The sequence below is a fragment of the Lissotriton vulgaris genome, unplaced genomic scaffold, assembly GCF_964263255.1.
Source record: "Lissotriton vulgaris unplaced genomic scaffold, aLisVul1.2 SCAFFOLD_690, whole genome shotgun sequence".
Lineage (NCBI taxonomy): Eukaryota > Metazoa > Chordata > Amphibia > Caudata > Salamandridae > Lissotriton > Lissotriton vulgaris.
This window is the reverse complement of record NW_028248208.1, coordinates 265,629-290,344: the sequence shown is the minus strand read 5'-3', so window position 1 is coordinate 290,344 and position 24,716 is coordinate 265,629. Positions and strand designations below refer to the sequence as shown.

The following is a 24,716-nucleotide window of genomic DNA, read 5'->3' as shown; positions in this document are numbered from 1 at the left end:
TGTTTGATTGGTTCTGATGCTCCGTCCATTACCACCCCCTTTTGTACCGCTTTTGGCCGCCACAAGTGTGGCAGGGTATGCTCAGACGTGAGTCCCTTGCTCACTTTGCCACTGGATTGAAGCAAGCCGGGCTGAAGACGGCTGGAATGGCAGAAACTGGTCCTCGGAAGCTTGTTTCCGGTCCAGGGAAGGCATGGCTTGGCAGTTCGGGCTGGACTGTTCCCATGAGGCACAGGGTCAGACTGATTTGCATATACCCATGTCTGAACTGGGGTGGCAGAGTGGGCTAAAGAACGGTGATGGATTAAAACCAGATCTTTTGACTGGGTGTGAGTGTTTGATTGGTTCAGATGATCCGTCCATTACCACCCCCTTTTTGTACCGCTTTTGGCCGCCATAAGTGTGGCAGGGTATGCTCAGACATGAGTCCCTTGCTCACTTTGCCACTAGATTCAAGCAAGCCGGGCTGAAGACGGCTGGAATGCCAGAAACTGGTCCTCGGAAGCTTGTTTCCGGTCCAAGGAAGGCATGGCTTGGCAGTTCGGGCTGGACTGTTCCCATGAGGCACAGGGTCAGACTGATTTGCATATAGCCATGTCTGAACTGGGGTGGCAGAGTGGGCTAAAGAACGGTGATGGATTAAACCCAGATCTTTTGACTGGGTGTGAGTGTTTGATTGGTTCAGATGCTCCGTCCATTACCACCCCCTTTTGTACCGCTTTTGACCGCCATAAGTGTGGCAGGGTATGCTCAGACGTGAGTCCCTTGCTCACTTTGCCACTGGATTCAAGCAAGCCGGGCTGAAGATGGCTGGAATGCCAGAAACTGGTCCTCGGAAGCTTGTTTCCGGTCCAGGGAAGGCATGGCTTGGCAGTTCGGGCTGGACTGTTCCCATGAGGCACAGGGTCAGACTGATTTGCATATAGCCATGTCTGAACTGGGGTGGCAGAGTGGGCTAAAGAACGGTGATGGATTAAACCCAGATCTTTTGACTGGGTGTGAGTGTTTGATTGGTTCAGATGCTCCGTCCATTACCACCCCCTTTTGTACCGCTTTTGGCCGCCATAAGTGTGGCAGGGTATGCTCAGACGTGAGTCCCTTACTCACTTTGCCACTGGATTCAAGCAAGCCGGGCTGAAGACGGCTGGAATGCCAGAAACTGGTCCTCCGAAGCTTGTTTCCGGTCCAGGGAAGGCATGGCTTGGCAGTTCGGGCTGGACTGTTCCCATGAGGCACAGGGTCAGACTGATTTGCATATAGCCATTTCTGAACTGGGGTGGCAGAGTGGGCTAAAGAACGGTGATGGATTAAACCCAGATCTTTTGACTGGATGTGAGTGTTTGATTGGTTCAGATGCTCCGTCCATTACCACCCCCTTTTGTACCGCTTTTGGCCGCCATAAGTGTGGCAGGGTATGCTCAGACGTGAGTCCCTTGCTCACTTTGCCACTGGATTCAAGCAAGCCGGGATGAAGACGGCTGGAATGCCAGAAACTGGTCCTCGGAAGCTTGTTTCCGGTCCAGGGAAGGCATGGCTTGGCAGTTCGGGCTGGACTATTCCCATGAGGCACAGGGTCAGACTGATTTGCATATAGCCATGTCTGAACTGGGGTGGCAGAGTGGGCTAAAGAATGGTGATGGATTAAACCCAGATCTTTTGACTGGGTGTGAGTGTTTGATTGGTTCAGATGCTCCGTCCATTACCACCCCCTTTTGTACCGCAGTACAGAAGACAAGCAGCCTCGACTTTAGGTCGACGGCGCTTGCTATTGCTGTGGCAAAAAAACACAGAGCGATAATTAGCCCGGCATGGGCCCTCAGTTTTTGATCGAAAAGCAGCCCAGCGCATGAAGGCTCCGCTGAAGTGGGGAGATCCAGTAGTCAGAGCGAGATCCTGCAGCCTCGTCCTCGGAACTCCGGGGCTTGCTGCTGCTGTTGAAACGAGATCATGGAGTCTCGTCCAGCGGTCGCCGGGGGCCGTTAGGGGAGATTCCTGTTCAGCTAGCCTCCCTCTCCTTAATCCATGGCAGAGCTCCCCGCCCTTTGGTGTTCCACACAGGCGAAGCTTCAGCGGTCGTCGAACTTCGGTGGCAATTCGAGCATAGGCCTATGTAGTCCTTGTTCAGAATGCTCCACATAAAAAGCGCTGAATAATCCTGTTACTCTTGGGTGTCAGAATCTGACGATGGGCTGCGATGAGTCCAGGAAGACCCGGTCATCTCCACAGCATGTCGACCCGCATATGGCGTCCCCTCAGTGGTCTAAGCCTAGGTAAGCGCTGTTATTTTGCGAGGTCCTTGTTCAGAATGCTCTACATAAGAAGCGCTGGATAATCCTGTTACTCTTTGGTGTCAGAATCCGTTTGGTGACTGCTGCTGATTGGGATATTCCAAAAAAGGGATCCCAAGCGTTTGGAGCTCCTACAGAGAGCTCCTACCAGTCGGGCATTTTTGTTTATTACCTTTATAACCTATTAATCTCGGCTTACCTGTAAACCAGATAACCCTTCCCTTGTTGTGCATCTGCAGTATTTGGGGACCCTGTCTATCAGGATTGGCCAGCCACATTAATAATCTGCCGTTTTATAACATTCTATGTGTGCCCTAGTTGTATAAATGCTCGATAATCGTATGCCGGGAGTCGCTCCACTAGTTTGAGGAGTTTTTCCCTTTCTGCTCTCAGTCTATCATGCGGGACCTGTGCTCCCTCTGTCGGTAGATCCGGTTTTATTAAGAGGTGCTCCAAGTGTTTGATCTCAGTATGACGCTGGTCCGAGTCCCAACTACTGCTGATATTCTGCAACCACATAGCACTAGCTTGAATGCCTCCCACTCCGCTAGTGGGGAGGAAGTCGCACCACTATTTTCCATAAAGTAATTACTGATCATGTGCCCTAGGGTAGATCTGACAACTGGGTCATCAGCTTTGCAGTATTGAGCTTGCATGTCGCAGTGCGGGGTCTGGACAGCGCCCAAGCCAGAATCAGTAATAACGGGTGGTGGTTGCAGTATTTTTCACCAGATATTCGAACCTTCTAGCCCTTGCATGTTCGCTAGCCGAGCATAAGAAAGTATTTAAGTGTATTGATAGCTTGTACATAGCTGTGCAATAAGAGTCGGAGCGGCCCTCCGGGTTTGAGGTTCTCCAGGTATCAACACATCCTCAATGGTTAATACAACATTGAAATGCATGGGCAGTTTTATGTAGTGGGGATGTGGGCAGTGGGGGTGTGATCTATCTAAAGTGACACCAGCAATGCAGGTAAAATCTCCTCCATGTAACATAGAGTAACAATGTATTCGGGTGACGAGAAAATTAGGGAGAGGCTATATCTTTGCCATCTATTTTACCTGCTAATATCACATTGTGACCTTCTGGGTCAATGATCTCAAGCTGTGAAAAAACGGGGTCCAAGGAATGAAACAAACCAGCACCCCCAACCAAAGGCAGAGTACATGGTGGGGAAGATTCCCCCCCTTCATCGCCTCTGCAGCTCTGGGCTCACAAAGCAGTTCTGTTTGAGGTATCTGTGAGGGGTGATGCAGATATATCGCCTGCGGTCCCCGTGCCCCACCCACATTTGTTGTTTCAGTCGTACCCAATTGGTGCGTTCGAGATCTGTGGCAGAATGATAAGCTTCCTGTGAGAGCTGATGCTCCATATGATCTATTTCCATCTTTGGAAGTCTCAGTTCGCCTGAAGTAGCGGCTTGAAGCTTGGACATGGCCAGTCCTGGGGTCTCACCTTGCCAGAAGTATGTTTTAATGGCTGCGCCTATTAGGCCTAGTTCTGATGCCGGGACCAGTATAGGCAGCATGCAGAAAATGTAGTTAAACCTCGGGCTACCACCATGTTCACAGTTTGGACTCGTCCCCACAGCAACAATTGCGGTTTGATCCATTTAGTGAAATCTCTGTGCATTTGATCATTCGATGCAGTCATATTGTCTTTGATCATCGTTGGAAAATCGGTAGTAATCAATACTCATAATATTTAATCTTGGTGGCGATTTACCGAAATTGATGTTCATGGAGGGTTTCCCTCGTGGTATAGACCATCAAGGGTAAGACTTCACTTTTGGTCCATTTCCTTCTGTACCTGGAAAATGCTGTAAAGTCTGATATGGTGAACATCGGTGCTGACAGCGAACGTTCTGGAGAGGGTAAACTGAGGAGTATGTTGTCCGCATTCAGCTTAATTTTCAGGTCACCGGCTATGATTTCAGTTTCCCAAATGTCTTCTGAGCAGCATATGGTGAATGCCAGGAGCTCTAAGGTTAACAGAAAGAGTGCCACAACCAGTGGGTTTCTTTTCATCCCTTTCGCTTCAGCTCTTCTCCACTTCTTTTCTTGTCTATCATCTGTTTGTTCTATTCCAAATGCGCACTTCACATTATGTGTTGTGTGCATGCTCAGAATTCCTAAGTGTAAAGATTCAGAAGGTCTCAACTATTGTGCATTTCATCCCTTGCTTTATCAGCATCCATGTTTAACACAGTTATAAAAAGACTGCACATCCCAGAGTCCAATGGAATTCATGACTACAGAAACTCGTGTGTAATCCTCCTGTGCCTGCAACAAGTCCTCTTCTCTGATCCTAGGCATTGAAAACAAGATGCATAGGCTTTTCTGTTTTCAGTTTCTATGGGTTCTAAATTGTGGGTTTATTCAGTGTTTTCCAAACTTTTAATACAATATTTACTTTTTTTTATTTGCTCTGATAAAAATCACAGGGCTAGTGAGTTTATTTCCTTCTCTTGCTTGTCCCTATTGTCATTTCTAATATCCATCTATCTTCTCCTGACTCTCTTTTTTGAATTTGCTGTTTCAGGTCATGTTTCAGTGTTTTGCTCACCCCCAAATCTTCCCGTTGATCTCTTTCCTGCAGTCTAGTCCCAGGATGTGCAGGATAGAGGTATGTTTGCATCTCATTATCTCATAAATATTTGATTGCATTTTCCATTCTTGTTAATCATCAACAAGAGCAAACTCTGAGCGATGCAGGTTGCAGGAAGCATCAATTACATAATATATGTGGCATATATAGAACACCTCATGGTTGGAAGCATTGTCAATCAATCAATCAATCATGGGTGTGTTAAAGCGCAACTACTCACCGTAGGAGTCTCAAGGTGCTGGGGGAGGGGTGCAGATTCCAGTCCATCCAGGAGGGGGTCTGTCGAAGAGCCAGGTTTTGAGGTTTCTCATGATGATGGGGAGTGATGTTGTCTGCCTGAAGAAGTTACAGGTGAAAATGTAGGCACAAATATATGTTGTTTTGAACTCAAATTCAATATTTTTTAGTTCAACTGTTACTTTCTATAGGAGAAGCTTGAAGGCTTGAAGGGTCTACAGAATTTACCCCTTGCTAAATTCAGAATTATGTCTTTTTTTCATGAATCTATAGCTTTCTGGAATCCATTATTCATTTTACACCCATTTCTACCACTAACTGGAAGGAGGTTGAAAGCACCAAAAATAGAAAAAATAGGCTATTTCCCAGTAAAATGCCAAATCAGTGTAGGAAATGTTGGTTTCCTGACAAACGTTTGCCTGTTCCTGAAAGCTAGGAAGACGGTGATTTTATCGTTGATACCATTTGCAGGGAAAGAAACAGATGCTGTCTAGTGCCGCACTTTTTTCCCATTAAAAAAAATTGCTGAATTTTGCCTAATTTCTTCGTCCTCTCTAGGAGAATCTAACAAACCTTGTGTACCTTTAGAATCCTCAGGATGTTGGAAGAAAAGGGCTCTAATTAGGGGTGGATACCTTAAATGGACAAAAAGGTACGGGTGCCTAAGCGCAAACTATCCCAAATAACCAAAAAAGGGAGTGGCACAGGGCGGCGAAAGGTCTGGCAGCGAAGGGGCTAAGGTAAAGGATGATCACAAGGTTTGGAGGATAGTGAGGACAATAAAACATGCCAATCCTAAATAGCAGACAGTGCGCCAATAAAACAGTAAATTATAAGGAAGTAGGTGTAATGGGAGATTGCAGGGAGCTCATAAGGGTAGAGCAACATGATGTCTAATCCATGCCATGTATACTATACGCGCGGGTCCCGTCCCCGCCATCCACCGAGGAACAGAAATCACATGAGCGGGAGAATATACATCAGACTTGGGTACAATTGTACATAAATGCTGCATTCATGAGGTCGCAGATGTAGTTTCTTAATGTGGGTCGAATATCATTCTTGGCTTCTGTGTTAAAGATATACATATCCCAGTTCCCCCCTGTGAGAGGCTGGCTTGGTATATGGTGCACACTTATTTAAGTGTAGCACCAATCCAGACTACCCTGTGGTTTGGATTGTGAAAATGTGGCCTGGTATATGCTGTCCACTAGTTATAGTGGGCACCATGCACAAGTCCAAACGACCCTTATTGATGATTAGGATAAAGACAACCTTTATTGAAAGCTGTCCTAGTGGTAGCTGTGGAGACCAGCCTTCAGGCTAAGTCTCAAAGGAATGTAAAGCAGCTTGGTTTACCAGATTATAACCTCCAGAATGACCAAATGAAAGGAGAACCACACAAGGTATATAAAAAATAGGTATTTATTTCTAAACACTCTCTACTAACCTCTTTATGAGATTAGAGAACAAGGCACACAATATTAAAGCAATAGAACTACAGTAAATAGCACAATACACAGTGGGCCCCAGGGGGAGAACAAACCATATATTAAGAAAGTGGTATAACAATCAAGATTTGACTAGACACAGTGCCTGGAGCACATAGAATCGCTGGGACTCCAAGGAACCACCCAAGGTATTGACACAGGGGACCCACAAGGGACGCTTGCAGTGTGAGAACACAGCCAAGAGCTCTGTACAATCCTATGGGAAAGTCACGGTTGGAATTTTAATGAATAAGGACACTTTTGAGGACTTTGAGCAAACCCTTTAAAACTTAGAAGGTTCTAAGGCCAGCACCCATGTGAGCACCGGAGTACTTGTGTTACCTAATCCAGGGAAGCTGGTGCATAGGTGTCAAATGGTGTTGGGAATCTTCGTTGTTTTCAATGGAGTGATGCTGCAAAGTGCTGCTGCCGTGAAGAGGAAAAGTGTCCCGTGTGATCCAAGCCTGGATCGGAGCTGTGAAGAACCTGAAAGCAGAGGAGACAGAGTCTGGGTCACTTTCCAGTGACCAGGGGCTCCGTAGACAAATGCCCACCGATGTTGGGTGTTTCAGGTGCAAAGAGGTGAAGCTTGACTCTTCTGCCACTGAGACCAGGAGATGTCGACAATGACCAATGTGCGCAGGCGAGCTGTTCCAAGAAGGATGTTGAATGCTGGGGGGTCAGTATCCGGATTGGAGACCAACAAGCCTTGGTAACTGCAACCCACGACATTAGAGAAAAGATGCTTCAGCAAGGTCCTGGCGACTCCCCAATCTATGGAGAGTCAGGGCACTTTTGGAGCAACCAGGAAAGCCCATGGAAAGTCAAAGTTACCTTCACAGGGACCCACAGGTAGAACGGACCAGGGATCGTGAAGGGACCACGAGAGGAATCACAAAATACCAGCCCATGGAACACTTGTGGAGTATAGGCCAGCAATCTTCAGTGGAAACACTGCTCAGGATGTGGACTACAAGTAGCCCAAAAGCACAGCCTCAGGGATCGCCAAAAAGCATATGCTGCTGCAAATGTGCATGATGCAATTTCTGTTCCTATGTTTCCCTAAGTGCTTGTTGAACTAGGGTCCAAAATCCACAGGTAGGCACATTGCGAAAAAAGGGTCAGGCTTCCTTACAAAAAATGATGTGACAACGTTGCTTTTTGAGCCGTTTACGGTCACAAAATCTACCCACATAAGTTGGGTGCCAATTTTATCGAGACACTTAGTGGAATGCTGGGAGGTTGGAATTTTGTGGCTCGCCACAGATTCCAGAACTTTTCATGACAAAAATGTGAGGGAAATGTTTTTTGTTTTACAAAGTTTGAGGTTTGCAAGGGATTCTGAGTAACAGAACTTGGCGAGAGCCACACAAGGGCCCCTATTCTGGATTTCCCTGGGTGTCTAGTTCTCAAAAAATGGCCATGTTGCGTTTTGACCCATTTCCTGTCACGGGCACTAGGCCTACTCACACAAGTGAGGTACTGTTTTTATTGGTAGACTTAGGGGAACCCAGAATAGTAGAACAAGTGTTATTCTATGCATTTCTGCCTTCCAAATGTAAGACAGTGTGTAAAAAAGAAGACATTTTGAAAAATGCCCACTAATTCACATGCTGGTATTGCTACCCACAAATTCAGAGAATTCAAATAACCGTTGCTTCTAAACTCCAAATCTTGTTCCCAATATGAGAAATACGTAGGTTCCCTTGATAACTATTTTTCACTCTTTATATTTTACCAAATGAATTGCTGTATACCCGGGACACAATGAATACCCATTGCAAGCTGCAGCTCAGTTATTGGCTCTGGGTAACTCGGGTTCTTGGTGGACCTACAAGCCCAATATATTCCGGCTACCAGAAGAGTCCTGCGAATATAATGGTATACTGCTTTAAAAAATCTAGCATAGTTTGAAGAAGTTACAGGTGAAAATGTAGGCACACATGGATGTTGTTTTGAACTCAAATTCAATATTTATTTTTTCAACTGTTACTTTCTATAGGAAAAGCTTGAAGGATCTACACAATTGACCCCTTGCTAAATTCAGAATGATGTCTTTTTTAGAAATCTATAGCTTTCTGGGATCCATTATTCATTTTATACCCATTTCTACCACTAACTGGAAGGAGGTTGAAAGCACCAAAAATAGGCTATTTCCCAGTAAAATGCCAAAACAGTGTAGGAAATTTTGGTGTCCTGACAAAAGTCTACCTGTTCCTGAAAGCTGGGAAGATGGTGATTTTATCACCACAGACCCTTCGTTGATACCATTTGCAGGGAAAGAAACAGATGCTGTCTAATGCCACACTTTTTTCCCATAACAAAAAAAAATTGCTGAATTTTGCCTAAGGGGGAGGTTGCAGGGAGCTCATAAGGGTAGAGCAACATGATGTCTAATCCATGCCATGTACACGCGCGGGTCCCGTCCCCGCCATCCACCGGGGAACAGAAATCACATGAGCAGGAGGATATACATCAGACTTGGGTACAATTGTACATAAATGCTGCATTCATGAGGTTAGCAGACGTAGTTTCTTCATGTGGGTCGAATACCATTCTTGGCTTCTATGTTAAAGATATACATATCCCAGTTCCCCCCTGTGAGAAGCTGGCTTGGTATATGGTGCACACTTATTTAAGTGTAGCACCAATCCAGACAACCCTGTGGTTTGGACTGTGAAAATTTGGCCTGGTATATGCTGTCCACTAGTTATAGTGGGCACCTTGCATCAGTCCAAACGACCCTTATTGATGATTAGGTTAAAGACAACCTTTATTTAAAGCTATCCTAGTGGTAGCTGTGGAGACCAGCCTTCCTGCTAAGTCTCAAAGGAATGTAAAGCAGCTTGGTTTACCAGATTATAACCTCCTGAATGACCAAATGAAAGGAGAACCCCACAAGGTATATAAAATATAGGTATTTATTTCTAAACAATCTCTACTAACCTCTTTATGAGATTAGAGAAAAGGCACACAGTATTAAAGCAATAGAACTACAGTAAATAGCACAATACACAGTGGGTCCCAGGGGGAGACCAAACCATATATTAAGAAAGTGGTATAACAACCACGATTTGACTAGACACAGTGCCTGGAGCACGTAGAATCGCTGGGACCCCAAGGAACCACCCAAGGTATTAACACAGGGGACCCACTGGGGATGCTTGCAGTGTGAGAACACACCCACGAGCTCTGTACAATCCTATGGGAAAGTTGCGTTGGAATTTTAAGGAATAAGGACACTTAGGAGAGGACTTTGAGCAAACCCTTTCAAACTTAGAAGGTTCTAAGGCCAGCACCCATGTGAGCACCGGAGTACTTGTGTTACCTAATACATGGAAGCCGGTGCATTGGTGATAAATGGTGTTGGGAATCTTCGTTGTTTTCAATGGCGTGATGCTGCAAAGTGCTACTGCCGTGAAGAGGAAAAGTGTCCCGTGTGATTGAAGCCTGGATTGGAGCTGTGAAGAACCTGAAAGCAGAGGAGACAGAGTCTGAGTCACTTCCCAGTGACCAGGGGCTCCGTAGATGAATGCCCACGGATGTCGGGTGTTTCAGGTGCAAAGAGGTGAAGCTTGACTCTTCTGCCACGGAGACCAGGAGACATCGACTATGACCAAAGTGTGCAGGCGAGCTGTTCCATGAAGGATGTTGAGTCCTGGGGGGTCAGTGTCCGGATTGGAGAGCAACAAGTCTTGATAACTACAACCCACGACTTTAGAGAAAAGATGCTTCAGCGAGGACCAGCAAGGTCCTGCCGATTCCCTAAGCTATGGAGAGTCAGGGCACTTTTGGAGCAACCAGGAAAGCCCACGGAAAGTCAAAGTTACCTTCACAGGGACCCACAGGTAGAACGGACCAGGGATTGTGGAAGGACCACGAGAGGAATCACAAAATACCAGCCCATTGAACACTGGTGGAGTATAAAGCCTAAAACAGCACCAGAGAACACACAGTGGAAAACAAATATTTCAGTGAATGTTTGAAGAGGTTTAGTTGATTATCACACCTAAACAGAATCAGAGAATACACACTAGGGAAAAATCATATCATTTCAGTGAATGGGGAAGTAGTTTTAGTGAATCGTCAACATTAAGGAGACATCTGTGAATACAAGCTGGAAAAACCATTCAAATTCAACGAATATGAGAAGATATATATATATATATATATATATACTAGCAGCCCGTCCCGAAGTTGTCCGGGTAGGCTTTGAGAGGTGAAAGGTAGTCACCAGCATTGCGCAACCTGGACACGGCCAGCTCCTTTCTGTGTTTTACCAATCAGCCCTTTTTGCCCACTTCCCGTCAAAGTACTTGGCCTTCTGTTGTGAGAGCCTGCGCACCTCCCCCCCCCTCCAAATCTCCTGTAGTCACCAACATTGCGTAACCCGGACACGGCCAGCTCCTTTCTGTGTTTTAGCAATCAGCCCTTTTTGCCCACTTCCCCTCAAAGTACTTGGCCTTCTGATGTGAGAGCCTGCACACCCTCCTCCAAATCTCCTGAGCCCAGTCACCTCATCCTCACACTATCACTGGAGTACACTCACTTCCGCGCTCCTCACACTATCACTCGAGTACACTCACTTCCGCGCTCCTCCGCAGTGAACCGGGTGTCGGTTCACAATATCACTCGAGTACACTTACTTCCGCGCTCCTCCCCACGCTCCTGGCCGTAGGCTGAACGCCGCCTTACTTTTGTTGTTTACGGCTGCACTTTCGCCGCTCCTCCCCACAGCTCCAGTGGCGCACATTGCAGTGAACCGGGTGTCGGTTCCGCGCTCCTCCCCGTGTCACGCCCACACGCTATCGCGTTGTATGCGCCAAACGCCGCGTTATGCGCCCATGACACTGAATGCCGCGATCAATCACTGTATGCCTACGCCTAAGGACTACTTTTCCCCTAACGTTCTTTCCCCCCTTATGTATATGGTGTGGTGATGTATAGCCTATGTCCATCTCCTGGACCTCCCCTTTCCAACTCTGTATTGGGTGTTGTGATTGGTGGTGTACTTTTCGAGTTTACCTGGCTCAAAGGACACAGTTCTCTCTTTATAATAGTAGTATATATATATGTATATATATATATATATATATATATATATATATATATATATATATATATATATATATATATATATATATATATATATATATATATATATATATATATATATATATTAATTTTAACGCTCCGCTCTCCCCATTCATCAATCCAGGAAAAAAGAGCACTCGTGGAAGCTCCAATCTCTTATTTATTCAGCAGCGAACAAAACAGACGCGTTTCGGTCGTAACCAAGTTGCTCACTGTATTAATGGATGATTATTTTCATTGTTTATGTATGTGGGTGCTGGCGATGCCTTCGAGACCGTCTTGGTTCAATTGCCCATCCCCGGCTTTATATTTGATTTGCAGAAGGGACCTCTTTGACTGTACCAGCCCATTTGAGGGCTTGATTTATAATGCATACATTTGCGCTGTCTAATTAAGGGCGCTCGTGTTACCTTGCAGTCTGGATGGTGTTTAATCGCCCATCCTAATTTTCTGACTGTGTTAGCCCATTTGCGGGCTTGCTGTATAATGTTTTGAATACATTTGCGCTGTTTGTAAATATTTCAAGATGGCGCTCATGCTGTTCGGCAGTCAGGAGAGTTTGTCCCTCGTTTATTTTGTTGAATATACATTAAAAGACGGTTTGTTTGACTCTTCGGCAAAACATGGAAAAAGGTTACGACCGAAACGCATATGTTTTGTTTGCTGCTGAATAAATAAGAGATTGGAGCTTCCACGAGTGCTCTTTTTTCCTGGATTGATGAATGGGGAGAGCGGAGCGTTAATTGAACTGCGAGTGCACCCTCGCAGGAGAAGCACCCGTCTGCGAGTGCCGCGTACTGGTGCTGAGTAGCGGAATATATATATATGTGGCTGACATGGTTGCACTTTGAAGTTAAATAAAAAAGACAAGCACGAAAACTGGGTCTACCTCGTCTTTGCTGGTGTGTGGCTGTAGTCTTCCTGTGGAGACGGTGGCGAGCTCTTGCAACATATATATATATATACATATTAGGTCTAAAATGGTATTAGAAAACACACACGAACAATCATTCAAGTGCAATGAATGTTGACATAGGTTTAGTGAATCTTCAACATTAAGGATTGATCAGCGAACACACAGGGAAAAAGCTGTGTCATTGCAGTAAACGTGTGAAGATCTTTTGTTAACTTTCAAACCTACAAAGACGTCAGCCTCTCTTCAAAAGAGTGCAGGATCAATAATGAAGGTCACAGAGCTGCAGCTGTGTGATAGCCAGGCCGAGCACACTTCAGAAGAGAGCAGGATGAATAATGAAGGTCACAGAGCTGCAGCTGTGTGATAGCCAGGCCGAGCACACTTCAGAAGAGAGCAGGATCAATAATAAAGGTCACAGAGCTGAAGCTGTGTGATAGCCAGGCTGAGTACTTCACTTCAGAAGAGTGCAGGATCAATAATGAAGGTCGCAGAGCTGCCGCTGTGTGATAGCCCGGCCGAGCACACTTCAGTAGAGTGCATAATCAATAATGAAGGACTCAGAGCTGCTGCTGTGTGATAGCCAGGCCGAGCACACTTCAGAAGAGTGCAGGATCAATAATGGAGGTCACAGAGCTGCAGCTGTGTGATAGCCAGGCCGAGCATACTTCAGAAGAGTGCAGGATCAATAATGAAGGACTCAGAGCTGCTGCTGTGTGATAGCCAGGCCGAGCACACTTCAGAAGAGTACAGGATCAATAATGAAGGTCGCAGAGCTGCAGCTGTGAGATAGCCAGGCCGAGCACACTTCAGAAGAGTACAGGATCAATAATGAAGGTCAGGAGCTGCAGCTGTGTGATAGCCAGGCCGAGCACACTTTAGAAGAGAGCAGGATCAATAATGAAGGTCACAGAGCTGCAGCTGTGTGATAGCCAGGCCGAGCACACTTCAGAAGAGTGCAGGATGAATAATGAAGGTCACAGAGCTGCTGCTGTGTGATAGCCAGGCCGAGCACACTTCAGAAGAGAGCAGGATGAATAATGAAGGTTGCAGAGCTGAAGCTGTGTGATAGCCAGGCCGAGTACTTCACTTCAGAAGAGAGCAGGATGAATAATGAAGGTCACAGAGCTGCAGCTGTGTGATAGCTAGGCTGAGTACTTCACTTCAGAAGAGAGCAGGATGAATAATGAAGGTCACAGAGCTGCAGCTGTGTGATAGCCAGGCCGAGCACACTTCAGAAGAGTGCAGGATCAATAATGAAGGTCACAGAGCTGCAGATGTGAGATAGCCAGGCCGAGCACACTTCAGAAGAGTGCAGGATCAATAATAAAGGTCACAGAGCTGAAATTGTGAGATAGCCAGGCCGAGCACACTTCAGAAGAGTGCAGGATCAATAATAAAGGTCACAGAGCTGCAGCTGTGAGATAGCCAGGCCGGGCACACTCCAGAAGAGTGCAGGATCAATAATGACAGTCGCAGAGCTGCAGCTGTGTGATAGCCAGGCCGAGCACACTCCAGAAGGGTGCAGGATCAATAATAAAGGTCACAGAGCTGCAGCTGTGAGATAGCCAGGCCGAGCACACTCCAGAAGAGAGCAGGATCTATAATAAAGGTCACAGAGCTGAAGCTGTGTGATAGCCAGGCTGAGAACACTTCAGAAGAGTTCAGGATCAATAATGAAGGTCTGAGATCTGCAGCTGTGTGATAGCCAGGCCGAGCACACTTCAGAAGAGTGCAGGATCAATAATGAAGGTCGCAGAGCTGCAGCTGTGAGATAGCCAGGCCGAGCACACTTCAGAAGAGTGCAGGATCAATAATGAAGGTCGCAGAGCTGCAGCTGTGAGATAGCCAGGCTGAGTACTTCACTTTAGAAGAGTGCAGGATCAATAATAAAGGTCACAGAGCTGCAGCTGTGGGATCACCAGGCTGAGTACTTCACTTTAGAAGAGTGCAGGATCAATAATGAAGGTCACGGAGCTGCAGCTGTGAGATAGTCAGGCTGAGCACACTCCAGGAGAGTACAGGATCAATAATAAAGGTCACAGAGCTGCAGCTGTGTGACAGCGAGGACGAGCACACTTCAGAAGAGTGCAGGATCAATAATAAAGGTCACAGAGCTGCAGCTGTGTTACAGCGAGGACGAGCACACTTCAGAAGAGTGCAGGATCAATAATGAGGGTCACAGAGCTGCAGCTGTGTGATTGCCAGGCCGAGCACACTTCAGAAGAGTGCAGGATCAATAATGAAGGTCACAGAGCTGCAGCCGTGTGATAGCCAGGCTGAGTACTTCACTTCAGAAGAGTGCAGGATCAATAATGAAGGTCACAGAGCTGCAGCTGTGTGATAGCCAGGCCGAGTACTTCACTTCAGAAGAGTGCAGGATCAATAATGAAGGTCACAGAGCTGCAGCTGTGTGATAGCCAGGCCGAGCACACTTCAGAAGAGAGCAGGATCAATAATGAAGGTCACAGCTGCAGCTGCGTGATAGCCAGGCCGAGCACACTTCAGAAGAGTGCAGGATCAATAATGAAGGTCACAGAGCTGCAGCTGTGTGATAGCCAGACCGAGTACTTCACTTCAGAAGAGTGCAGGATCAATAATGAAGGTCACAGAGCTGCAGCTGTGTGATAGCCAGACCGAGTACTTCACTTCAGAAGAGTGCAGGATCAATAATGAAGGTCGCAGAGCTGCCGCTGTGTGATAGCCAGGCCAAGCACACTTCAGAAGAGTGCAGGATCAATAATGAAGGTCACCGAGCTGCAGCTGTGTGATAGCCAGGCCGAGCACACTTCAGAAGAGTGCAGGATCAATAATGAAGGTCGCAGAGCTGCAGCTGTGAGATAGCCAGGCCGAGCACACTTCAGAAGAGTGCAGGATCAATAATGAAGGTCGCAGAGCTGCAGCTGTGTGATAGCCAGGCCGAACACACTTCAGAAGAGAGCAGGATCAATAATGAAGGTCGCAGAGCTGCAGCTGTGAGATAGCCAGGCCGAGCACACTTCAGAAGAGTGCAGGATCAATAATGAAGGTCGCAGAGCTGCAGCTGTGTGATAGCCAGGCCGAGCACACTTCAGAAGAGTGCAGGATCAATAATGAAGGTCGCAGAGCTGCAGCTGTGAGATAGCCAGGCCGAGCACACTTCAGAAGAGTGCAGGATCAATAATGAAGGTCGCAGAGCTGCAGCTGTGTGATAGCCAGGCCGAACACACTTCAGAAGAGAGCAGGATCAATAATGAAGGTCGCAGAGCTGCAGCTGTGAGATAGCCAGGCCGAGCATACTTCAGAGGAGTGCAGGATGAATAATGAAGGTCACAGAGCTGCAGCTGTGTGATAGCCAGGCCGAGCACACTTCAGAAGAGAGCAGCATGAATAATGAAGGTTGCAGAGCTGAAGCTGTGTGATAGCCAGGCCGAGTACTTCACTTCAGAAGAGTGCAGGATCAATAATGAAGGTCACAGAGCTGCAGCTGTGTGATAGCCAGGCTGAGCACACTTCAGAAGAGTGCAAGATCAATAAAGAAGGTCGCAGAGCTGCAGCTGAGTGATAGCCAGGCCGAGCACACTTCAGAAGAGTGCAGGATCAATAACGAAGGTCACAGAGCTGCAGCTGTGTGAAAGCCAGGCCGAGCACACTTCAGAAGAGTGCAGGATCAATAATGAAGGTCACAGAGCTGCAGCTGTGTCACAGCCAGGCCGAACACACTTCATAAGAGTGCAATATCAATAATGAAGGTCACAGAGCTGCAGCTGTGTGATAGCCAGGCCGAGCACACTTCAGAAGAGTGCAGGATCAGTAATGAAGGTCGTAGAGCTCCAGCTGTGTGATAGCTAGGCCGAGCACACTTTAGAAGAGTGCAGGATCAATAATGAAGGTCACAGAGCTGCAGCTGTGAGATAGCCAGGCCGAGCACACTTCAGAAGAGTGCAGGATCAATAATGAAGGTCACGGAGCTGCAGCTGTGTGATAGCCAGGCCGAGCACACTTCAGAAGAGGGCAGGATCAATAATGAAGGTCACAGAACCGCAGCTGTGTGATCGCCAGGCCGAGCACACTTCAGAAGAGTGCAGGATCAATAATGAAGGTCACAGAGCACCAGCTGTGTGATAGCCAGGCTGAGTATTTCACTTCAGAAGAGTGCAGGATCAATAATGAAGGTCGCAGAGCTGCAGCTGTGTGATAGCCAGGCGGAGTACTTCACTTCAGAAGAGTGTAGGATCAATAATGAAGGTCACAGAGCTGCAGCTGTGTGATAGCCAGGCCAAGTACTTCACTTCAGAAGAGTGCAGGATCAATAATGAAGGTCGCAGAGCTGCCGCTGTGTGATCACCAGGCCGAGCACACTTCAGAAGAGAGCAGGATCAATAATGAAGGTCACAGAGCTGCAGCTGTGTGATAGCCAGGCTGAGTACTTCACTTCAGAAGAGTGTAGGATCAATAATGAAGGTCACAGAGCTGCAGCTGTGTGATAGCCAGGCTGAGTACTTCACTTCAGAAGAGTGTAGGATCAATAATGAAGGTCACAGAGCTGCAGCTGTGTGATAGCCAGGCCAAGTACTTCACTTTAGAAGAGTGCAGGATCAATAATGAAGGTCGCAGAGCTGCCGCTGTGTGATAGCCAGGCCGGGCACACTTCAGAAGAGAGCAGGATGAATAATGAAGGTCGCGGAGCTGCAGCTGTGTCATAGCCAGGCCAAGTACTTCACTTTAGAAGAGTGCAATATCAATAATGAAGGTCACAGAGCAGCAGCTGTGAGATAGCCAGGCCGAGCACACTTCAGAAGAGTGCATGTTCAATAATGAAGGTCACGGAGCTGCATCTGTTTGACAGCCAGGCCGTGTACTTCACTTCAGAGGAGAGCAGGATGAATAATGAAGGTCACAGAGCTGCAGCTGTGAGATAGCCAGGCCGAGCACACTTCAGAAGAGAGCAGGATGAATAATGAAGGTCACAGAGCTGCAGCTGTGTGATAGCCAGGCCGAGCACACATCAGGAGAGTGCAGGATCAATAATGAAGGTCACAGAGCTGCAGCTGTGTGATAGCCAGGCCGAGCACACTTCAGAAGAGTGCAGGATCAATAATGAAGGTCACCGAGCTGCAGCTGTGTGATAGCCAGGCTGAGTACTTCACTTTCGAAGAGTGCAGGATCAATAATGAAGGTCACAGAGCTGCAGCTGTGTGATAGCCAGGCCGAGCACACTTCAGAAGAGTGCAGGATCAATAATGAAGGTCACAGAGCTGCAGCTGTGTGATAGCCAGGCCGAGCACACTTTAGAAGAGTACAGGATCAATAATGAAGGTCACAGAGCTGCAGCTGTGTGATCGCCAGGCCGAGCACACTTCAGAAGAGTGCAGGATCAATAATGAAGGTCACAGAGCTGCAGTTGTGTGATAGCCAGGCCGAGCACACTTCAGAAGAGTGCAGGATCAATAATGAAGGTCACAGAGCTGCAGCTGTGTGATAGCTAGGCCGAGTACTTCACTTCAGAAGAGTGCAGGATCAATAATGAAGGTCACGGAGCTGCAGCTGTGAGATAGCCAGGCCGAGCATACTTCAGAAGAGAGCAGGATCAATAATAAAGGTCACAGAGCTGAAGCTGTGTGATAGCCAGGCCGAGCACACTTCAGAAGAGTGCAGGATCAATAACGAAGGTCACAGAGCTGCAGATGTGTGATAGCCGGGCCGAGCACACTTCAGAAGAGTGCAGGATCAATAATGAAGGTTGCAGAGCTGCCGCTGTGTGATAGCCAGGCCGAGCACACTTCAGAAGAGTGCAGGATCAATAATGAAGGTCACCGAGCTGCAGCTGTGTGATAGCCAGGCCGAGCACACTTCAGAAGAGTGCAGGATCAATAATGAAGGTCGCAGAGCTGCAGCTGTGAGATAGCTAGGCCGAGCACACTTCAGAAGAGTGCAGGATCAATAATGAAGGTCGCAGAGCTGCAGCTGTGTGATAGCCAGGCCGAACACACTTCAGAAGAGAGCAGGATCAATAATGAAGGTCGCAGAGCTGCAGCTGTGTGATAGCCAGGCCGAGCACACTTCAGAAGAGAGCAGGATCCATAATGAAGGTCGCAGAGCTGCAGCTGTGAGATAGCCAGGCCGAGCACACTTCAGAAGAGTACAGGATCAATAATGAAGGTCAGGAGCTGCAGCTGTGTGATAGCCAGGCCGAGCACACTTTAGAAGAGAGCAGGATCAATAATGAAGGTCACAGAGCTGCAGCTGTGTGATAGCCAGGCCGAGCACACTTCAGAAGAGTGCAGGATGAATAATGAAGGTCACAGAGCTGCTGCTGTGTGATAGCCAGGCCGAGCACACTTCAGAAGAGAGCAGGATGAATAATGAAGGTTGCAGAGCTGAAGCTGTGTGATAGCCAGGCCGAGTACTTCACTTCAGAAGAGTGTAGGATCAATAATGAAGGTCACAGAGCTGCAGCTGTGTGATTGCCAGGCTGAGCACACTTCAGAAGAGTGCAGGATCAATAATGAAGGTCAGGAGCTGCAGCTTTGTGATAGCCAGGCCGAGCACACTTCAGAAGAGTGCAGGATCAATAATGAAGGTCAGGAGCTGCAGCTGCGTGATAGCCAGGCCGAGCACACTTCAGAAGAGTGCAGGATCAATAATGAAGGTCACAGACCTGCAGCTGTGTGATAGCCAGGCTGAGCACACTTCAGAAGAGTGAAAGATCAATAATGAAGGTCACAGAGCTGCAGCTGTGTGATAGCCAGGCCGAGCACACTTCAGAAGAGTGCAGGATCAATAATGAAGGTCACAGAGCTGCAGTTGTGTGATAGCCAGGCCAAGTACTTCACTTCAGAAGAGTGCAGGATCAATAATGAAGGTCACGGAGCTGCAGCTGTGTGACAGCCAGGCTGGGCACACTTTAGGAGAGTGCAGGATCAATAATGAAAGTCGCAGAGCTGCAGCCGAGTGATAGCCAGGCCGAGCACACTTTAGAAGAGTACAGGATCAATAATGAAGGTCACAGAGCTGCAGCTGTGTGATCGCCAGGCCGAGCACACTTCATAAGAGTGCAGGATCAATAATGAAGGTCACAGACCTGCAGCTGTGTGATAGCCAGGCCGAGCACACTTTAGAAGAGTACAGGATCAATAATGAAGGTCGCAGAGCTGCAGCTGTGTGATAGCCAGGCCGAGTACACTTCAGAAGAGTGCAGGATCAATAATGAAGGTCACAGAGCTGCAGCTGTGTGATAGCCAGGCCGAGTACACTTCAGAAGAGTGCAGGATCAATAATGGAGGTCACAGAGCTGCAGCTGTGTGATAGCCAGGCTGAGCACACTTCAGAAGAGTGCAGGATCAATAATGAAGGTCACGGAGCTGCAGCTGTGTGATAGCCAGGCCGAGCACACTTCAGAAGAGTGCAGGATCAGTAATGAAGGTCGTAGAGCTCCAGCTGTGTGATAGCTAGGCCGAGCACACTTTAGAAGAGTGCAGGATCAATAATGAAGGTCACAGAGCTGCAGCTGTGAGATAGCCAGGCCGAGCACACTTCAGAAGAGTGCAGGATCAATAATGAAGGTCACGGAGCTGCAGCTGTGTGATAGCCAGGCCGAGCACACTTCAGAAGAGGGCAGGATCAATAATGAAGGTCACAGAACCGCAGCTGTGTGATAGCCAGGCTGAGTACTTCACTTCAGAAGAGTGCAGGATCAATAATGAAGGTCGCAGAGCTGCAGCTGTGTGATAGCCAGGCGGAGTACTTCACTTCAGAAGAGTGTAGGATCAATAATGAAGGTCACAGAGCTGCAGCTGTGTGATAGCCAGGCCAAGTACTTCACTTCAGAAGAGTGCAGGATCAATAATGAAGGTCGCAGAGCTGCCGCTGTGTGATCACCAGGCCGAGCACACTTCAGAAGAGAGCAGGATCAATAATGAAGGTCACAGAGCTGCAGCTGTGTGATAGCCAGGCTGAGTACTTCACTTCAGAAGAGTGTAGGATCAATAATGAAGGTCACAGAGCTGCAGCTGTGTGATAGCCAGGCTGAGTACTTCACTTCAGAAGAGTGTAGGATCAATAATGAAGGTCACAGAGCTGCAGCTGTGTGATAGCCAGGCCAAGTACTTCACTTTAGAAGAGTGCAGGATCAATAATGAAGGTCGCAGAGCTGCCGCTGTGTGATAGCCAGGCCGGGCACACTTCAGAAGAGAGCAGGATGAATAATGAAGGTCGCGGAGCTGCAGCTGTGTGATAGCCAGGCCAAGTACTTCACTTCAGAAGAGTACAGGATCAATAATGAAGGTCACAGAGCAGCAGCTGTGAGATAGCCAGGCCGAGCACACTTCCGAAGAGAGCAGGATGAATAATGAAGGTCACAGAGCTGCAGCTGTGTGATAGCCAGGCCGAGCACACATCAGGAGAGTGCAGGATCAATAATGAAGGTCATAGAGCTGCAGCTGTGTGATCGCCAGGCCGAGCACACTTCAGAAGAGTGCAGGATCAATAATGAAGGTCACAGAGCTGCAGCTGTGTGATAGCCAGGCCGAGCACATTTCAGAAGAGTGCAGGATCAATAATAAAGGTCACAGAGCAGCAGCTGTGTGATAGCCAGGCTGAGTACTTCACTTCAGAAGAGTGCAGGATCAATAATGAAGGTCACAGAGCTGCAGCTGTGTGATAGCCAGACCGAGCACACTTCAGAAGAGTGCAGGATCAATAATGAAGGTGGCAGAGCTGCAGCTGTGTGATAGTCAAGCCCAGCACACTTCAGAAGAGTGCAGGATCAATAATGAAGGTCACAGAGCTGCAGCTGTGTGATAGCCAGGCCGAGCACACTTTAGAAGAGTGCAGGATCAATAATGAAGGTCACAGAGCTGCAGCTGTGAGATAGCCAGGCCGAGCACACTTCAGAAGAGTGCAGGATCAATAATGAAGGTCCCAGAGCTGCAGCTGTGTGATAGCCAGGCCGAGCACACTTCAGAAGAGTGCAGGATCAATAATGAAGGTCACAGAGCTGCAGCTGTGTGACAGCCAGGCCGAACACACTTCATAAGAGTGCAATATCAATAATGAAGGTCACGGAGCTGCAGCTGCGTGATAGCCAGGCCGAGCACACTTCAGAAGAGTGCAGGATCAATAATGAAGGTCACAGACCTGCAGCTGTGTGATAGCCAGGCCGAGCACACTTCAGAAGAGTGCAGGATCAATAATGAAGGTCACAGAGCTGCAGCTGTGTGATAGCCAGGCCGAGCACACTTCAGAAGAGTGCAGGATCAATAATGAAGGTCACAGAGCTGCAGCTGTGTGACAGCCAGGCCGAACACACTTCATAAGAGTGCAATATCAATAATGAAGGTCACGGAGCTGCAGCTGCGTGATAGCCAGGCCGAGCACACATCAGGAGAGTGCAGGATCAATAATGAAGGTCACAGAGCTGCAGCTGTGTGATAGCCAGGCCGAGCACACTTCAGAAGAGTGCAGGATCAATAATGAAGGTCACCGAGCTGCAGCTGTGTGATAGCCAGGCTGAGTACTTCACTTTCGAAGAGTGCAGGATCAATAATGAAGGTCACAGAGCTGCAGCTGTGTGATAGCCAGGCCGAGCACACTTCAGAATAGTGCAGGATCAATAATGAAGGTCACGGAGCTGTAGCTGTGTGATAGCCATGCCGAGCACACTTCAGAAGAGTGCAGGATCAATAATGAAGGTCACAGAGCTGCAGCTGTGTGATAGCCAGGCCGAGTACACTTTAGAAGAGGGCAGGATCAATAATGAAGGTCACAGAGCTGCAGCTGTGAGATAGCCAGGCCGAGCACACTTCAGAAGAGTGCAGGATCAATAATGATGGTCACAGAGCTGCAACTGTGAGATAGCCAGGCCGAGCACACTTTAGAAGAGTACAGGATCAATAATGAAGGTCACAGAGCTGCAGCTGTGTGATAGCCAGGCCGAGCACACTTTAGAAGAGAGCAGGATCAATAATGAAGGTCACGGAGCTGCAGCTGTGTGATCACCAGGCCGAGCACACTTCAGAAGAGTGCAGGATCAATAACGAAGGTCACAGAGCTGCAGATGTGTGATAGCCAGGCCGAGCACACTTCAGAAGAGTGCAGGATCAATAATGAAGGTCACCGAGCTGCAGCTGTGTGATAGCCAGGCTGAGTACTTCACTTTGGAAGAGTGCAGGATCAATAATGAAGGTCACAGAGCTGCAGCTGTGAGATAGCCAGGCCGAGCACACTTCAGAAGAGTACAGGATCAATAATGAAGGTCAGGAGCTGCAGCTGTGTGATAGCCAGGGTGAGCACACTTAAGAAGGGTGCAGGATCAATAATGATGGTCAGGAGCTGCAGCTGTGTGATAGCCAGGCCGAGCACACTTTAGAAGAGAGCAGGATCAATAATGAAGGTCACAGAGCTGCAGCTGTGAGATAGCCAGGCCGAGCACACTTCAGAAGAGTACAGGATCAATAATGAAGGTCAGGAGCTGCAGCTGTGTGATAGCCAGGGTGAGCACACTTAAGAAGGGTGCAGGATCAATAATGATGGTCAGGAGCTGCAGCTGTGTGATAGCCAGGCCGAGCACACTTTAGAAGAGTGCAGGATCAATAATGAAGGTCACAGAGCTGCAGCTGTGTGAAAGCCAGGCCGAGCACACTTCATAAGAGTGCAGGATCAATAATGAAGATCACAGAGCTGCAGCTGTGTGATAGCCAGGCCAAGCACACTTCATAAGAGTGCAGGATCAATAATGAAGATCACAGCTGCAGCTGTGTGATAGCCAGGGTGAGCGTACTTCAGAAGAGAGCAGGATCAATAATGAAGGTCACAGAGCTGCAGCTGTGTGACAGCCAGGCCGAACACACTTCATAAGAGTGCAATATCAATAATGAAGGTCACGGAGCTGCAGCTGCGTGATAGCCAGGCCGAGCACACATCAGGAGAGTGCAGGATCAATAATGAAGGTCGCAGAGCTGCAGCTGTGTGATAGCCAGGCCAGCACACTTTAGAAGAGAGCAGGATCAATAATGAAGGTCGCAGAGCTGCTGCTGTGTGATAGCCAGGCCGAGCACACTTCAGAAGAGTGCAGGATCAATAATGAAGGTCACAGCTGCAGCTGTGTGATAGCCAGGGTGAGCGTACTTCAGAAGAGAGCAGGATCAATAATGAAGGTCGCAGAGCTGCAGCTGTGAGATAGCCAGGCCGAGCACACTCCAGAAGAGTGCAGGATCAATAATGAAGGTCGCAGAGCTGCAGCTGTGTGATAGCCAGGCCGAGCACACATCAGGAGAGTGCAGGATCAATAATGAAGGTCACAGAGCTGCAGCTGTGTAATAGCCAGGCCGAGTACACTTCAGAAGAGTGCAGGATCAATAATGAAGGTCACAGAGCTGCAGCTGTGTGATAGCCAGGCCGAGTACACTTCAGAAGAGTGCATAATCAATAATGAAGGTCGCAGAGCTGCTGCTGTGTGATAGCCAGGCCGAGCACACTTCAGAAGAGTGCAGGATCAATAATGAAGGTCACAGCTGCAGCTGTGTGATAGCCAGGCCGAGCACACTTCAGAAGAGTGCAGGATCAATAATGAAGGTCACAGAGCTGCAGCTGTGTGATAGCCAGGCCGAGTACTTCACTTCAGAAGAGTGCAGGATCATTAATGAAGGTCACAGAGCTGCAGCTGTGTGATAGGCAGGCCGAGCACACATCAGAAGAGTGCAGGATCAATAATGAAGGTCACAGAGCTGCAGCTGTGTGATAGCCAGGCCGAGCACACTTTAGAAGAGAGCAGGATCAATAATGGAGGTCACAGAGCTGCAGCTGTGTGATAGCCAGGCTGAGTACTTCACTTCCGAAGAGTGCAGGATCAATAATGATGGTCTCAGAGCTGCAGCTGTGTGATAGCCCAGCAGAGCACACGGTGTCTGTTCAGCAGATACGGATTAATAATGAAACTCTCCAACATGCATGCTGTGTGATAGCCAGGGTGAGCACGCGGCTTCTCTTCAGGAGAGTGAGGAATCATTTATAAATGTCACTGAGCCGCATGTTGTGTGATAGTTAGGCAAAATCACAATTTTTGGGTGGCGTGATTAACCATGGAATCTTTTTAGTCAGTTTGTGTAT

General features: G+C 47.9%; 1 protein-coding gene across 1 annotated transcript in view; it reads left to right on the top strand.

Moving 5' to 3' along the window:
* Positions 1 to 24,716, top strand: part of LOC147664879 (uncharacterized) — a 97,794-nt gene that overhangs the window by 6,970 nt on the left and 66,108 nt on the right. The window contains exon 2 of the mRNA XM_086949932.1: positions 4,830 to 4,913. The gene's annotated coding sequence lies outside the window, so the exon portion shown is untranslated. The remainder of the gene's footprint in view (positions 1 to 4,829; positions 4,914 to 24,716) is intronic.